Source organism: Myotis davidii, unplaced genomic scaffold, assembly GCF_000327345.1.
Source record: "Myotis davidii unplaced genomic scaffold, ASM32734v1 scaffold14, whole genome shotgun sequence".
NCBI lineage: Eukaryota > Metazoa > Chordata > Mammalia > Chiroptera > Vespertilionidae > Myotis > Myotis davidii.
This window is the reverse complement of record NW_006287372.1, coordinates 1,697,400-1,710,371: the sequence shown is the minus strand read 5'-3', so window position 1 is coordinate 1,710,371 and position 12,972 is coordinate 1,697,400.

Sequence of the window (12,972 nt, the reverse complement as noted above, 5' to 3'; positions counted from 1 at the left end):
GTGCAGGAGGCAGCCAATCGATGTGTTCCTCTCACATCAATGTTTTTCTCTCTCTGTCTCTCCCCTTCCCTTTCACTCTTTCTAAAAAATCAATGGAAAAATATCCTCAGTTGAAGATTAACAAAACGAAATAAATAAAAATAAATAAATAAAATAAAATTGAGAGGCATGAGTGCTCCAGGCGATACACCAGTCTGTTATAATGGGAAACAGATGAGACTATATATAAATAGAAAAGTGTTTCTAGCTAGTTTCACTAGATTCAGTTTTCAGGGAGAGAAAAAGAATTTCACATGAACATGTTGCAATGCATAAGTCTTGATAACATTTAGATGTCTGGTTAAAAGGCTAAACCTTTCATTATATACTTATGTATGTGTGTTTCTCTATGTTTTTATGTGTGTGTAAACGTGCACTGTGTTCCAATAAAACTATACACACACACATATACACACACACACAAATATATATATACATACATACATATGCCCATCTCGATTAACCTTTTTGATAATCCTATATGTTCTAAAATGAAATAATCTTTCTAGATTGAATAATGGATAGATAGAGAGATGATAGAGACCAGGCTTAGAAGTACTATATATGACAAAGTTGGTCATTTCCTGGTACCCAGAATGGTCAAAACTACAGTTATTATCTGATGTTATGCTATTCACATTTATTTCTTCAAGCATTTGAGGTGCTTGTTTAACCAGGGTTCATTTCCTTCTCTGGGCTTGACCTACTTAAGCAATTAGGCAAAGTTTCAGACTCATGGAGGGTGTTTAGCCTTGAACTATTCATTCATTACCCAAAATTATATTAAAACCAGTCTTTTCAGCCTTCTCTCAGATTTCACCTTCTCAGTGAGGACTGCCTTAACCACTTTGTCTAAATTGTAACCTCACCCACTCAGCCCTCCTAAACCTTTTTCCTTCTTGACCCTTGTCTAATTTTTAACTATATGTTTTTACTTTTCAATTTAACTGTATCATTCATTCCTTTCAATATATGTGTGTATATATGTTTACTTCTGCATTGTAAGTTATAATTGAAATATCACACTAATGGTCTGTCTCTTGCCACTAGAATGTAAGTTCTACAGGGGTGATTATTTCCTGCTTCACTCTTATATTCCCAGGGCTTAGAACAATGCTTGGACCATATAACACTCAAATACATTTATGAACAAATAAACAAATGGCCACTCATTATTGTCCACACTAATTTCAGCTCTCTGCTTGAAAGATGAATTTTCCATAATGCCATAAATATGTGGATTTTTTTTGCTTGTTTGTTTTACAGGAAAAGACCAATAAACTTATAGCGTTTCTGCTTTCCACTGGGCAACTGCTTCTAAAGGTAAAAATATTCTGACTCATTTTATTGACCATATTTTACAAAAATGATGAGTACAGATAATGCACAAGAAGTCTTGACCTTATTTGATATAGTTCAGTAGGCATGTCCTTCTCCATTCCATATTACTTATATGAAAACCTTAAGCAGGCAGAATTTTTAAAGGAAGAATTCCTTACAATTTTTTTCAAGTATTAAGTTGTAGTTAAGTACTCTTACCCTCCCAGCTCTCCAATTAAGTCTGCTGTGGCATTGCCCAAGTTTAATCCCCTTGTACAGTATTGCTGCCCTCGTAAGTTCATGAGCTAGCCTTTCAGGAAAACTGCCTGACCTCAGTCTAGTCTTGTCCACTCTACTTTGCAGCTTCACATTTTAGTTTACTCTTTTCCCTAACATGGATGGTTGAGAGAGCATGTTCTGTCTTTTTTAGTCCCTAACAGAGGATTTTGACCCAGGTTCTTCTAGAATGTTGAGCTACAACTCAGGGCTGGAGAAGACACATGTTAGTCCGTAGAAACTCAGATGTCAGCCTTCAGGTCAAATCAAAGTACTCAGAGTTCCAGCCGGAGAAAAGGACCCACTTTGCATCAGATCCCATGGTATTAGTTGGGAGGTTGGCCAGCTGACGAGGGCCCTCATGAGGGCTCCGGGGCATGTCCAGCCCATCTCGCTCATTCCTGATCGGCCGGACCCCAGCAGCAAGCTAACCTACGGTTTAGTTTCTGCTCCCTGGTGGTTAGTGGATGTCATAGCAAGCCATTGAGTGGCCTTAGCATATCATTAGCATATTACACTTTGATTGCTTGAATGGCTGACTGGTCAACCAGTCACTTAGCATATTAGGCTTTTATTATAATGGATAAATATATATATATATGATTTTTACTGTGTTAAAAATAGTTTAAGGGAGACCTCTGATAAAATGCTGTCTCTATATATATATAAATGCTGTCTCTCTATCAGTTTATTTCTCAGCATGATCCGACAGTCATCTAGCACACCTCTGAGGCTAAAAGGAAAATAAAAATTTTAGCAGCACCGCAGATGATGTTTTGTGAGCTAACTGATTGGCAAAATCTGAGATGGCTGTTCCACTAACAACAAAACTCCTGAAGCTAAAAAATGGCTTCTGAAATGGATAATGTGTGTGTTGCCTTTTTTTATGCAGCAAATCCAAATATACTGAAAATAAGTGGAGTTAAGTGCTGTCTGTTGTGTGCTCTCTCAGTGCTGTTTCAGAGTCTTCCAGCAAGGCAGGTAGTCAAATGTCTATCACGTTAGCATTGCTTCAAAAGGAGCCAAGGCTCAGTTGGTTGGAGCTTCATCCCATACCCTCAAAGGTTCTGAGTTCAATCCCATGTCAGCACATACCTAGGTTGTGGGTCTAATCCCCGGCCAGAGGATGAACTGGAGGCAGCAGATCAATGTTTCTCAATCTCTCTCTCTCTCTCTCTTCTCCTCTCTCTAAAATTAATGAAACATATCCTCAGGTGAGGATAAAAAAAGTACCCAAGGTATTTCTTTCTTGATCCAAATTCCATTAGAACATTTTGGTACTTCATTTTGTGGCACATGTGGACAACTGAAAATTAGAGCCAGAATGAGGACAGTTGATCACTGAATTGGGCTTCAAACAATGCAAGTTTCTGAGTAGGCGTTGGGCTATGAGAAGTCATGCAGCATAAGGAGGCTTCGTCACAGTGAGCCATGGTGTTGGTGTTTTTTGTATGAGATATGTCCACGGAGCACACTCTAAGTCCATTTAGCGCAACTCCACTAGTATGAAGCCACTGCCCAAGTGCTGGAGATAGCTTACAACTACCTTCTGTATATAGATGTCACAAGAATGTCTTTATGCCCATATAAGTGGATTTAAAGGGATAATTAGAAAGTCATATTAGTGTTTATTAGTGAAGCCCCGATCCAAACAAATCTCTTCTTATTTGAAGGAGAAAAACACACACTACATAATGTGGCCTATTATCAGAGGTTGTAGAATGAAATAGAAAGCAGATGCTAAAGATTCAGAGAAGAGCAAACTTCATAAAATAGGTTACATCTTGGGGACCAAATTTTTAAAGAAAATGTTTTGTGTTTTCTATGGGTCAGAAGCACACAGCATTTGTGAATCAGCAACCAGATGGAGGACATATGCTGTGAAGAACTTTGGCAAGGATAGATTGCAGTCAGTGGCTAAGATAAAAAGAGGTAAAATAAATTAACAGAGTAGTGTAAAACAAAACAAGTTTAATAGAATAATCAAAATCAGCATGAGAGGATTTATTGAGCATTACAGATCTTGTAGAAAAAAATCACTAATGAGGTGACAAACTTGAGAACATTTCCCTGTTTTAAAGAGAAAGCAGAAGTAAGCAAAAGGAGAGTAATGGTAATTGACATGGAAATTCAAATTATAGGCATCAAATAAACTCTGTTGAGGTAAATAGATGCTACACTGACACGGTCCCAGGACCAAACTGGTATTATAACTAAAATGTAAAAAGATAAAAAATATTCTGAATAATCAACTGAAGACTAGATGGAGACAACCTCGATAAACAAGGACATGGAGACTGGTAGAGAGAGTGGAGACACAAAAGGACTAGCTGGATTCCCATGGACTGCAGCAGAATTTCCAGGGGGACATCTCAGCTGTGGGGAATTCTCACTGAGAACTCTGGGGTCTAAATCCCAAGCTGGGCTCCCTAGCAGAGAGCACCAGAACTGAGAGGTTCTCACATAACATCTGGCTATGAAAAGCAGCAGAGGTGCTGTCTGCCAGGGAAACACACAGCTGGAAACACAGGAACCCTTTGAAAGGTCCAACACAAAATTTCGTGTGCAGCCACTCATCTTGGGCTCTGGAGAGAGAGGGCAGTGTGCACTGGAACTGTGTGAGCAGAAGCCACACAGGGTTGGGGTAACTGGGATTAGAGCTCAGAATGCAGATACCCCAGTTTCCTGTGTTGAGTCATGCCCTCATGCTGTGGAGGACAACTTTCTCCAGTGGACCTTTCCCTGGAGGCAAGGCAGTTGCTTCACCCTATTGGAATCCACTTGCCCCACTCTGTGGAGTTTCTGAGTCCCATTAAGAGACTGAGAATAATAATTCGCTTTCAGGCAGAAGCAATTGCCTCATGCTGTTAGAAAATCTCTCCTCACCCCTGTGGTCAGTAGCCTGAGGCTACTTAAGACTGAATATAATCAACCTACAGGCAGAAGTGGGTCTCTGGAGGTTTGGAGTCTTCTTCTGTTCTCCTTGTTGGCCCAGGCCTTAGAAAACAGACCTTGGTGCATATCTGAACTTTTTCCAAAGAGGCTTCCAGAAGAGGGAGACACTAGTTGTGGATTTCTGATAACTCCAAATAAAGAACTCTGGGTTAATTATAAATAGAGTCTTACATTGTCCTACACTAGAGATTAGAAGGCATAGAAGATCTATCTAATACATATCCACAAACAGGCAGCCAAAACTGGGAGACAAAAACACAAGCCCCAAATGAAAGAACAAGAGAATTCTCCAGAAGAAGAGCTAAATGAAATGGAGATAAGAAATTTATCAGAGTTCATAATAATGATGGCAAAGATACTCAACACTTGAGAAAAGATATAGTTACTATGAAGAATGACATAGCAGTAATAAAGAACATAGTGGAAGGAATACATAGCAGATTAGGGGGAGCCAAGGATATGATCAGTGAATTAGAAGACAGAGTAGAAAAAAATTACTTAATCAGAGAACCAAAAAGAAAAATCAATTTAAAAACAAGATGACAGCTTAAGGGAGCTATGGGACAAGGTAAAATGTAAAAACATTCACATAATAGGTGTGCCAGAAGGAGAAGAAAGTGAGTAAGGGATAGAGAATGTGTTTGAAGAAATAATGGCACTAAACTTCCCTAACCTGGTGAAGGAAAAGTCACACAAATTCAGGAGGCTGAGAATCCCAAGCAAGAAGAACCCAAACAGGCCCATGCCCAGACATGTACTAATTAAAATGCCCAAAATTTAAGACAAAGAGAATCTTAAAAGCATCAACTATAGTAAAAATATGCAAAAACATTCAAACAGAGACTAAATAGCATGTTATTAAATAATGAATGCATTACCAATAAGATCAAAAAAGAAATAAACTACTTCCTGGAGTGGGGAAAAATGGCAGCCGAATAGGCAGATGTGTCTTGCACCTTGTCCCAGGACCAGACTTGAAATACAACTAAATCAGAGAACATCCACTCTGAATTAATAAATGAGCCCCAGCTGAGCAGCTGACTTACAGCAAGGAAGTACAGAAAATGCCTGGAGACTGGTAGGATTGGTGGAGAGGGTCCAAGAGGGGTGGCAGGCTGGTGGGCTGAGAGGGTGAGATGGGCTGTGTTACGGGACAATCGGTTCCCTAAAAAAAATAGAAGCCCTGCCCAGGCTGAACCCCAGAACTATATCCCATGGAGGCAGGTGTAACATCCAACTGTGAAAAGGAAAAGTCACAGAGCTATTGGCTACTGGGGAGTCTGGATCTGAGACCAAAGCTGTGAAAGGCAGCACCATGAGGGGAAAGTAGTGGGGTGTAGGGGGGAGAGAACGCCACAGTTTCATTTTTGTTTTGTTTTTGTCTTTGTTTTTATATTCTAATCACAGAACACAGGATTTTTCAGGTGCAATCACTCACCTAAGGCTTTGGCGCAGGGAGGGAGTCAGACTTAAGGTGCCTGTGGAAGAGAAGAAAGGAGGAAGTAAAACTCTCATTATTTGCAGATGACATGATACTATACATAGAAAACTTAAAGGCTCCATCAAAATACAACTAGATTTAATAAATGAATTTAAAAATGTAGCAGGCTACAAAATTAACACCCAAAAATCCATAACATTTTTATACACCAATAGTAGACTCTCAGAAAGAGAAATTAAACAAACAATCCCATTTACCAATGCAACAAAATAATTGAGATACTTATGAATAAACTTAACCAAGGAAATAAAAGACTTGTACTCGGAAATCTATAGGACACTGAATAAAGTTACAGAGGAAGATAGAAACAAGTGGAAGAATATACTGTGTTCATGGATTGGTAGAATTAACATCATTATAATGTCCATTCTACCCAAAGCAATCCATAGATTCATTACAATCCCTATTAAAATACCAATGGCATATTTCACAGATATAGAACAAATACTCCAACAATTTATATGGAACTAAAAAATAACCAAAATAGCCGCAGCAATTTTAAGAAATAAGAACAAAGTTGGAGGGATCACAACCAGATATTAAGTTATACTACAAAGCCACTGTAATCAAAATAGCCTGGTACTGTCACAAGAACAGAAATATAGATCAATGGAATAGACTAGAGACTGCAGAAATGAACCCAAGCCATTAAGCTCAATTAATATTTGACAAAAGAGGCAAAAACATATAATGGAGTGAAAACAGTCAGTCTCTTCAATAAACGGTGTTGGGAGAATTGGACAGATACATGCAAAAAAAAAAATGAAACTAGACCACCTACTTACACCATACACAAGAATAAACTCAAAATGGATAAAAGACTTAAATGCAAGGCAGGAAATCATAAAAATCCTAGAAAAAAAGCCACTGGAAGCAAAATCTCAGATATATTTCACAGCAATATGTTTGAGGATACATCTCCGGGGGAAAGTAAAATAAGGAGAAAATAAACAAATTGAACTACATCAAAATAAAAAGCTTTTGCACAGCAAAAGAAACAATCAACAAAATGCAAAGGGAGTCCACTGTATGGGAGAACATATTTGGCAATGATACAGGACACCCTTCAGGGCAAACCAGCCAGCCCCCACCTGTGCACCAGGCCTCTATCCTATATAGTAAAATGGTAATATGCCTCCCAGCACTGGGATCAGCGGAGCTGAGAGGCCTCCCGGCACCGGGATCAGCGTGACTGGGGGCAAAGCCCAAATCCCTGATAGCCCTGCGGCTCTGTGTGTGACAGGGGGCGGGGCCACAAACTCCCTATCCGCCCTGCTCTGTTCATGACAGGGGAAGGCTCCCCAAACCCCTGATGGACCCTGCTCTCTGACCAGGGGCTGCACCTAGGGATTGGGCCTGCCCTCTGCCACCCGGGAGCTGGCCTAAGCCAGCAGGTTGTTATCTCCTGAGGGGTCCCAGACTGCGAGAGGGCACAGGCTGGGCTGAGGGACCCCCACTTTCCCCTGAGTGCACAAATTTTTGTGCACCAGGCCTCTAGTATATTATAAGAAACCAGAAACACCAATCAGAAGGAATATATGCACCCCTATGTTCATAACAGCACAATTTCTAACAGCTAAGATAAGTAGATGAGTGGATAAAAAAGCCGTGGTACATTTACCCCATGGAATATTATGAAGCTGTAAAAAAGATACACCTCTTACCTTTTGAGACAGCATGGAGGAACCTAGAGTTTGTTATGCTAAGCATATAAGCCAGTCTGAGAAAGACAAATATCACATAATTTCACTCATATGTGGAATCTAATGAACAAAATAAACTGTTGAACAAAACACATCCAGAGACATAGAAGCTTGGAACAGACTGTCAAATATCAGAGGGAAGTCAGGGATGTCTAAGTTGGTGGGAAGAGAACAACCAAAGACCTGGTATGCATATATGCATAACCCATGACCACAGACAATAGGGTGCTGAAGGCCTGGCATGGTGTATGGGGGTGGGCTATAAGGGGTCAATGGGAAAAAAATGGTACATATGTAATACTTTCAACAATATTTTAAAAATATAAACAAATCTGTTGAATCCAAGCATATTTAACTGTGGAAAAAGAAATTCAAATTATAGCTGTGACTAGACAGAATTTAAAGCAAGCACAATGAGCCATTGTTTTTACAAAGACTTGAAAAAAAATAGATATTATAAGGATCTAAAAGTGTTAACTAATACAATTAAAAGTAAGCTCATCTTAAGTTACTCTCATGCTATTCTAAATTCCTGAAACAACAAAGAAATACCATACAGTTTAAAAATGGATTTTCCATTTAAAACTTTATACTTAGCCAATTTTATCCCTAATTATCATAAGGGAGAAATATATATTAACATATGCAATAACTCAGTAAAGATACCTAGCCAACATCCATTTGTGAACACAAAGATATGCTAAAACCAATAAAATCTATCTGTGTGTAAAATAAAAATATTAAAATGCAAATAATAAAAGTAAATCTATATTTCATGAATGCTACAGGTATTGTTCTGAATCCTCTTGATTAATTAATTGAACTCACCAAAAATAATATGTCTAGAATTACTTGTGTTTTATAAATAAAGAAGTCTTGAAGAGGTAGGTTACATAATGTGTGAAGTTCATGTTACTTAAGAGCCAGGCTCCAGTTTTGGTCAAGGCTTCATGACCTTTGTCTTTCTCCCACCCTGCTGGTGGCATGTACCTCTGAAACCAGATAAACACAATCTTTTGCCAAAAATTTCCCAGATATGATTACAAATTATTCAAATGGTAAAAATAATTGAGACACAAGCTTGAAAGTCTTAATGCTGACAAGTGGGTAATTCTTTTCTTGAAATTCATTTTCTGTGGGCCTATGTGCATGTGGGTGTGTGTAACTTTGCTTAAAAAATGTAAAAGTTATACATGAATACAACCTCCGTGTAAAAGCACACTGAAGTTTGGGAGGCCCCAAGGCCACCCTTGGGTTCAGTGATTCACTGGTAGGATTCCCAGAACTCGGTAAAGCCATCACACTCCTGGTTACAGTTTTTGCAGGGTGAGAGTACAGATTAAATGCAGAACAGGGAAAAAGGCCCAGGTAGGCCCAGGAAGGGGCGGGAATGAGATGCCACATTTCCTCTCCCAGTTGGGTTGTACAGACAGCACTTACTGACACCAGAGAGTGTGACAACGCTACTGAGTATTCCCAACCAGGGAGGTTCCATCTCTCCAGAGGTCAAACCAACACCAAGTGACTCCAGGCCCCCACTAAGTCCTTCATGTCTAGCACATCCTTAACTCAGACTGTACTGCATCTCTCCTAAAGGCTCCACCTGCAAATACTATTTCATGGAAGGCTTGGGCTTCAAGATGTGAATTTTGAGGAAGCACAAACATTCAGTCCATCACATTATCCTATATTGCTAATAGATGTCTCTACTTAGAAATCAGAGCTTGGCCCTGAGGAAAGAGGTGAAAGCATGGAGTAATAACCCCAACTCAGCCCAGACATGAATGCAGTTTGAGGCACTAGACATGGGAAAGAAAGGCTAGAGAAGACAGACAAGATAGTACTTTTCAGGCAACTGATGTGTGTGGACTTGATTTTGTCTCTGGATCACTAAAATGGCTGTGTCTGTACTATAGAAATGAAAAATAACAGGAGCAATTATTTTAATATTCATAGCTTACGTCCAGACACCACAACTCAATATGCCAAACCTTGATCTCACAAATAGGATATATTCTCAGGTGTAACTCAGCTTTCATTTCCTTCTCATTATTGGAACTCTAAATCTGTTTCCTGGGAAACTAGGCACTGGAATTATCAAGTATTCCAACATTTTCAAAATAAATTTATAAATTACTCTTTTGCTATTGAAATTATGTTAGCTAATTCATTTTTTTAGGAATCCCTAAAATATCTTCCCATAGATTTTTCAACTTAGAAATAGATTTTGAAAAATATAAAGTGCTGTTGGTCATTCAAAATTATACATTTTAATTTTACATTACAACCATTTAAAGTATTTGTTTACACTGTTCAAAGGAGGTTGAAAACAACCAAAGGCTCAGACGTGTCTGAGTGGGCACAGGGAGAATTGTCTCTGACTGTTGACACTGCAATTCTCCATGTCCTTCAAAGTCAGACTGGAATCTCATTTCCCCCTGGATGATAAATCATTGCAATATCAGAATGTTTACATAGCATATGTTTTCTCATGCTTGAGGTGCAAAGGGGAGAGTGACAATATTTTTATTGCATCAGCAAGAGTCACAGGATGAGTTGTCCTGATTGAAGAAATGGTCCTCTTTCAAATTCACTTCAAGGACTTTGCAAAGGCTGAGCTGTGAACATGAGATGGCTGGATACAATAAAGCCATGTAACTTTCCACCCATCTCAGTAACTGAGACCACTGCCTGCAGCTGATGGAACTGAGCAGTTAGCCTCTATCATTAGGATGGCCATGTGGTTGGATCTTGGAGGGGCTACACCAAGCTCTGGCAATGTGTGCACGCATGCGTGTCTGCATGTAGATATTCCCACATCATGTAGTTGGTTTACCATCATCAAATGTGGAGTTCAGGTCAGTGGGATAACCTCATACTTTACCAAGCAATGAGCTCATGTTGAATTATTATTCAAATGACAGATTTGGGAAAGGGTCAGATATTTCTGATGTAAAGGAGTCAGTCCAACTCTATCTCCAGGAAGACACTAAACATGAAATACACCACCCTACAGTATTTACAATATTTGTCAATAAAAATGCAGATTTACCAAAATAAAATAAAATTAGATAATCTAATCTGGTATTATGGCAACAACTAACACCATGTTTATATACACCAAATAATTCCGTTTTGTTTTTTTAAATAAAAGGAGGAAATGTCAATATTTGATTGTTTTACAGAGTTTCAAACATGTCAAATGCAGTGAGGCTTGGCTGAAGAAATGGTAAAATTATTGCTGGAACTAGAGTACTTTATATTCTGAAAGATGTGGGAGTTAAAGTTTCAGTAGCTTCATGGCTGTGGTGACATGTCTATTTGAAGCATCATCATCCCATGGAAGGTGGCAGAGTACTCAGATGCCATGCCAGGCAGAAAAATACCAAACACAATTTTTATTGACTTTCATGTATCTGAGGACTCACTTTATGTATTTTTATTTCCCAAATTGTGTTCTGCAGAACATACTGCTATGAGAAGTTCTGTAAAATGAAAGTGTGGTCCAATGATGTTGGAAAATACTTCATTCTACCCTCTTCTTGGAAGGTCATAGGGAACACCAAGGCTCTGAGAAACATCGCAGTAATGACAATCTTAGTTCAATGACTGAGTCTCAAAGCTACTTTATTATTGCATGCTTTTACATATCCCATTGCATAAACATAACTGTAGAACACACTTAGGAATATATGAAGTATATAAAGGATAATACTTACTGTTTCTACCATATGAAAACTATTTCCTGTTGATATTTATAAGCATGAAAAATTATGACTGGCATGGACCTTCAAAGCAATAAATGATAACCTTATATATGTCAGGTAATTTTCCAGAATATTCTTTGAGGCTTCCTCAGAATCACATCTCCCAGTCACTAACTGATATGGACCACCCTGATTCTTAGTACCATCTGTCAAATATTGGGTGGGGATTTATGTCTCCATAGTTTCTAGGCAGCTGGCTCTCCAGCCTCAACCTTTAATGTACCATTAAGACCTCGGTGATTTTAGTAAAATGCACATTCTGATTCTCTGGATTGGGGTTGAGTCCACGGTTGTGAACTCTCAAATTCTTCTAATTTGATGCTACTGGTGCCGGTCCTCCAACTTCATTTGGAGCAACCAAAGCTCTAGGAAAGCTGCAAAGCTTGCTGGGTAAGGAGAGAGAGCATCTGATTTAAGTTAGTTCATGCAAAGCTTTCCGAGCGATTATAAGAATCAACTGGAAGGTCTCATCAATATGGATCCCCACTTTCAATCTCAAATGTACTAAAGAATAATTTTTAGGAAATGGCCCAGAATTTTATTTTTAGTAACAACCTTAGGGGGCCTGTATGATTAGTGAGTATGCAAGCCATGGACAGTCTTCCCTGTTTTTCCAGGTAGATCTTTAGACCACAGCCAAGCTGATGGATTAAGGGTCTGCTCTCCTGAGCAGCTTCTGGAAATGAGCTTGGATCTCCCCACTGATGTCACACTGCACTCTCCTCAATCCCCTGAGACATCTGCTGTTCTTTGATATGAGTTAACAGATATTCCCCAGACTTTAGAAAATATGAACTTATATGCTTATATGCATAGCCTATGGGCACAGATCATAGTCTGGTGAAAACCCAAGGCGGGTAGAAGCTGGGCAGAGGGCGGTGTTGGGGAACATCTGTAATACTGTCAACAATCAAAATATATATTTGAAAAGATGCTTAATATTCCAGCAAGACTGTGTTTATCCAGAAAGAATACAAACAGCAGCGCCTCCCTGAGGCCACTGTGGTTTGACGGTGGAGATTAGTGAGCAGAGACTGGGTTCCCGGGGGTGCTGGCCTTTCACCACCTGCATCCAGCTGAGAGGTGTGTGTGTAGGAGTGTTTCCATGAAACAGACAGGGCTTGGTACATGAGCAACTCCAGGCAATGTGTTGCGTTTAGGGCAGAATTTTACTCTCTGCAGGGAACTGGTTGGAAATGAGACCTCTCGGTTTACATGAGAAGCACGTACCTTTGCCTTGGATAGACTTGGCGTTGGCGCTGATTGTTACTGAGAATAGTAATAGTAGTTAATAGTAATTCAGCGCTTGGGCTGAACCAGGCCTGACTGCTGTGCATCTGCTTGCGTGGCCTTAAGGAACTGACTGAACCCATCTGCAATCTTTGTTTCCTGTGTTAATCTTCCTAATGCA